Consider the following 6,000-nt stretch of genomic DNA (forward strand, 5'->3'; position numbering starts at 1 on the left):
TTCGACAATTCTCCTACATCTGCTCAACCTCATACGAGCAACAACAACAACAACACCCAGTAACGAGGCAACCAAAATTCTTTCAATCAACGTTCTCCTCCAAATTCTAATGGTAACAAAAAAGGTGAAGTGTTTTAAATGCTTTCAGTATGGTCACTATGCAGATAAGTGTCCAAATGGTCATGCTAAGGGTAATGGTCAATCCAATGGCCATTCCAATGGAGTCAACAGAAATTCAAGTAAAAAACCCTTCAACAACAACCGCCCCAATGGAGCTACTCTTAACCTCATCGAAGATGCTATACCCGACAACAATGAAGTGGAAGCTAACTACGGTGAGGGATATGATCCTGATTATGATAACGATGACAGCCCATCCTCAGGTACTCCTATATCTCCTCACACTTTGTTTAAAGTGCAAGGCACTATTAAGGGTGAAAATGTCACCATTCTGTTAGATGATGGTAGTAGCCATGATTTCATTTCCACACGATTGGCACAGCAACTATCACTCTCTGAAATTTCATCACCTCACAAGGTCAAAATTGTTGTTAATAATCAACGTTTTAATTGAAGTTTGCATTGGTGAATTCACACAAGCACGTACATTTTTGGTAGCACCATTGCATGGTCTTGATATGATTTTGGGAATGCCATTTCGTCATGAATTTGACCCGTTGATTAATTATAAAACACGTACAATGTCTCTCACTCATAATAATAAAAATTTCTCCATCCAAGCAACACTGGCACATCAAAAATTTCCACTCCTCTCTCACACTCAAGCAGAACGAGCTATTCGAAAACAGGGGAAAACATATTTAGTATTGGTAAATCAAATTTCTGCTGAAACTGAAACTTCACGTAACTCCACACACGATGAATTTTTCTCACAATTTAAAGATTGTTTCATGCATGATCTGCCACTTAGAATTCCACCATCACGCCCAAAAGACCACAAAATTGACATTATACCGGGTACTGAACCTCCTTGTAGAGCACCTTATTGTGTAAATCCAACCGCACACAGGGAGATACAAACTCAAATCACTGATTTACTTGACCGAGGCCTAATCCGACTTAGTAGTTCACCATACGGAGCTCCAATACTTCTTGTCAAGAAGAAAAATGGAACCTTTCGTATGTGTATCGACTACAGGGCTTTAAACAAGATCACCATTAAGAATAGGTTTCCTATTCCTAGAGTGGATGATCTATTAGACAAACTGAAAGGGGCAAACATCTTTAGCAAAATTGACCTCAAATCAGGGTACCATCAAGTTAAAATGTTTGAACATGATGTTTACAAAACTGCTTTTAGAACACAAACTGGACATTATGAATTCCTTGTCATGCCATTTGGGTTGACTAATGCACCAGCTACCTTCACACGCATGATGAATAGAATTTTCATTGACCATCAAGATTTTGTGATTGTATTTTTTGATGACATTTTGGTATTCAGTAAATCTGAAGAAGAGAATAGACAACATTTAACACGTGTATTTGATTTGCTTGCACAAAATCACTTGTATTTGAATCCTGAAAAGAGTTCATTTTTCCAATATGAAATTGAATATTTGGGACACATTGTATCGGGTAAGGGAATACATGTCGATCCAAAGAAAATTGAAGCCATTCAATCATGGCCTAGACCCAAAAACTTGGATGAGCTACGATCTTTTATTGGTTTTTGTAGCTATTACAGGAAATGTGTTCGTAATTTTGCTTACAAATCACATTATTTGACTCTCTTGTTGAAGAAAAACATGCCTTATGAATGGACTGATTTGCAAGAAAGCTCATTTAATGCACTTAAACATGCATTGACTAATGCACATGTATTGCAATTGTCTGATTTTGAAAGAACCTTCTTTGTGGTAGTCACTGATGCTAGTGGAAAAGGTATCGGTGCAGTCCTTATGCAAGATAACCATCCAATTGCTTTGGAAAGTCGTAAATTCAAACCGTCTGAAGCAAAGTTCAGTACTTATGATAAAGAGTTGACTGCTGTGGTACATGCATTGAAAATTTGGAAACACTATGTAATGGGTACTGACTTGATCATTAAAACTGATCAACAAAGTATCAAATATTTACTTTCTCAGCCCTTAATAGATGATAGACATATTAAGTGGGCTGCTTTTATTCAAAGCTTTTAGCCCAACATTCAATATCAACCTGGTAAAGAAAACGTTGTAGCTGATGCTTTGAGTAGAAGACCCTCACTTAATCATCTATCAACCATTACGGGAACTTCATTTGACACTATGCCTGACACTTATGCACATGATGATGACTTCAAAACGACATGGTTGCACATGCTTGATAATTCTGTACACACATTCCTCGAATACACTATCCAAGAAAACTTCCTTTATTTCAAACAAAAATTGTGTGTGACTAAACCTTTCCGTACATTAATTATTGAAGAATTACACAAACCACCTTATGCTGGAGATAGAGGATTTTCTGCAACTTTTCAAAATTTATGTCGTGATTTCTATTGGCCTACTATGAGAATGGATGTTAAACAGTATGTTTCAACTTGTTTGATTTGTCGAAAAATCAAAGCAGCTACAGGTAAGAAATTGGGACTTTTATACCCTCTCCCCATTCCTGAAAGATCTTGGGAACATATTTCAATGGATTTTGTCACTGGTTTCCCACTCACAATGCAGAAACATGACATGATATGGACTATTATTGACCGTTTCTCTAAAAAAGCATATTTCATTCCTTGTAAGAAAACACCACAGCACATCAAGCTGCACTTTTGTTTCTTAAGATTGTTTTCCCACATCATGGTTTGCCTAAAGTGATTATTTTTGATTGAGATTCAAAATTTTGTAGTGCTTTTTGGGCTACTGTGTTTGACAATCTTGGCACTACACTTGACTTCACTTTTGCATGTCATCCTAAATCTAATGGTCAAACAGAAGTCACCAACCGCACTATTATTGACTTGTTAAAGGCTTATGTTTCTTCTCAACCTAAGAAATGGGATGATTACCTACATATTTTGCAATTTGCATACAACAACACCACTCACACTGCCACTGGTAAGTCTCCATTTGAAATTGTATATGGTCACTCTCTTCCTACTCCTGCTTCACGTCTTTCTAATGTTGTGCCTGCTGATGATTTCACTATTGACTTTAATGATATTTATGCAAGTGTGCATTCTGCCATTAAACACTAACAAGAACTTTACACCAAGCATGCTAACAAGCACCGCAAGGCACACCAATTCAAAGAAGGTGATCATGTTTTACTTTACATCGAAAAATGAAGGATCAAAAGTGTTGATACTAATGTCTTTGTTAAGCTTTCTCCTCGTTTTTATGGACATTTCAAAATTTCAGCTATCATTAATGATGTTTCTTTTCGTTTAGAACTACCTGCACATTGGCACATTCACAATGCCTTTCACATTAGTCTTTTATGCCCATTCTGAGGACCCCTACCAACACACCACATTTATGAAGACCCACCTTCACTTGTAGAACAAGAAGAGCAACTCATCCCTGATAAAATAGTTGATCATGAGACCACCACTACACGCACTGGAATGGTTTATAACCGTTACCTTTTGACTTTCAAAGGCCACCCTAGAGAGGATGCCAAATGGATGCCTGAAAAGTTTTTTCGCAACTTTCCCGACCTTCTCCACACTTTCCATCACTCACGGTCTAGTTGATTTTTCTAGTGAGCAACTGAGGATAGTTGCTATCCCTGGTGGGAGGGATGTTACGAGACTGGGCACCCTCTTGTTGTAGTGGTTAGCTGCAATTGGGATAGCTGGCGTAATGGTTAATTATGTGCTGTCTATTTATTTTACTGATTGAGTTGATGATGATTTTGTAGAGTGGAATGCGGGGAGTTGATGAAGAGGCAACAGCAATTACTCTTGGCCATTTTTGCACAGTATCTTAGAACATCATTTCAATAAGCCACTATGGCTCTGTAAATAGTTGTAGTGGGAACTCCCCTTATGGGTCATGCAAGAACTAATGAACTTCACTCATTTACAAAAGTGAAGTGGTTGTAAAAAGAGGGGCCTCAATTTTTAGCACCTTAAACTCAAAAATAATATATTAAATATCAACTCCACAAGAGAGGTGCCGTGGAGTTTGGGATTAGATTTAGGCCTTTCTCTTGCAGATTCTCTTCTCTACTCTCTTATGCTATGGTTATTTGTTGTGTACTCTCTAATCTAGTCTCCATCCCTTACAGATCTCTTACACTCTCTTACAAGCATGTCTATGTCAATTCTATGTTTACTGTGTGTGTGTGTGTGTGTGTGTGTGTGTGTGTGTGTGTGTCTAGGTGTGAGTGTGTGTGCTTGGAAATTGGAAGAAGAGGTGGACAGGTTGATGGTGATAATTGGGAGCTTTTGTTGAATAGTTTAAGCGGTCGATCTCCCCTTCTTCTAACAAAATGAAAAGAAATCTATCGCAGAGGCCAATCTAGGAGTTACACATGCATTCCACACTGAAACAGAGGATGATTGGTTGGACTCCGACACACCTCTACAATATCCTATTGAGCTAAATAACGCCTATGGAAAAGTGCTATATAGCGCCTTATTGCACACGGGTGCTAAGTATCATCTGCTATCATATGGAGTGCGATGTCAGTTAGGAAAGCCATCTCTATCTGAGAGTATTATCCAAGTCAAGGGTGTCAACAAAAAAAAAAACCACGATTTTTGAAATCTGGCACGCTTCTGTCAGTTATGACAACGGGGTTGTAGCTCAAGACTTTTTGGTCATGCCTACTGGAACTATGGAGGGTAATATAAACCTAGGATGTACGTGGATGATAGCCACCAAATGCACTATTGATTGGGGGACTGCGGGTGTCACAACAAAGAAACCAACTCTTAGTCCTACCACTCAAGCCATAGTCCCTGAGATATCGCCTCTTACAGAAATAAAACCCAAAACATTGCATGTCTAGGAGGTTGAACCATATGTCCCCATAGCCCAACTCTCTAGAGCTTCAACTTCTGTAGTTGAAATAAAGCCTGAGACACACAAGACCCATCCTAATATAACAAAGCAAACAAACAAGTGGGTCCCTAAAGCTTCCTTAGCGACCATAGCTAGTGCTAAAAGACAGGAGCCTGGTAAGTGACATTCCACTCATCCCAAGAAATGTAAAGAAACGTTGCGTTTGATTCCTAAAAAACTATTGGAAGCCCAAGGTTACTATGAAGGGAATGATCAAATCTGGGTGGCAAAATGTAAATTGTGCTCTTAGCTAACACCCGACCCATGTGAGCCCAATCCTGTAGCTCCAAAACAAATTAAAGATCACGGAAAGGAAAAAATCACGGAATGCTACACACCCGCTCCAGAGCTAGTTTGGGTACCGAAGAAAGAATGATTTGTTCCACCTAGCTCAGGAACAGGGAAGTCAAATGAAGCTTCTTGCTCTTTATGTAGTTCATATATGGAAATAGAAGCTTTGACACAACCTCCACCTACCATTGTGCATATCCATACAAACAAAAAAGAAGTTGCACCTCCCGTTGTAAGTTCACCACCTACAACAACGTTGCAAATAAAATCATGGGAGAGTACCTTACCACCCTTGCAACTCGATGAGCACCCAAGGTAATAGAGAACTATTGGCTAAAATCCTCATCTCTTACCAATTGGAATAACTAGTTCCAAAATGTGATGACATGCTTTTAAAGTATGATCTACCCAAGGAAGGGGGGAGTCTTCATTCACGTCAGCCTATTGAACTATTTACCTCTTACCCTTCTTTCCCTGACCCTTGAGCTTTCCAATTTTAGGGATTGTATAAATATATATACAATCCATGATGAGTGCGCGCTGTCGAGAAATTTGCGGTCTTGCCAGGAAAGCACTGGGCTTATGGCTGTGAGAGTTTGTGAGAGAACTCAACAAAAACTATATGAAGGAGTTAAACCATAGATGCCATGAAGACTAGGGTTTGGAAAGAAGTGCAATCAAAGAAGACTCACTC

The sequence above is a fragment of the Adiantum capillus-veneris genome, chromosome 5, assembly GCF_014529385.1.
Source record: "Adiantum capillus-veneris isolate H3 chromosome 5, ASM1452938v2, whole genome shotgun sequence".
NCBI lineage: Eukaryota > Viridiplantae > Streptophyta > Polypodiopsida > Polypodiales > Pteridaceae > Adiantum > Adiantum capillus-veneris.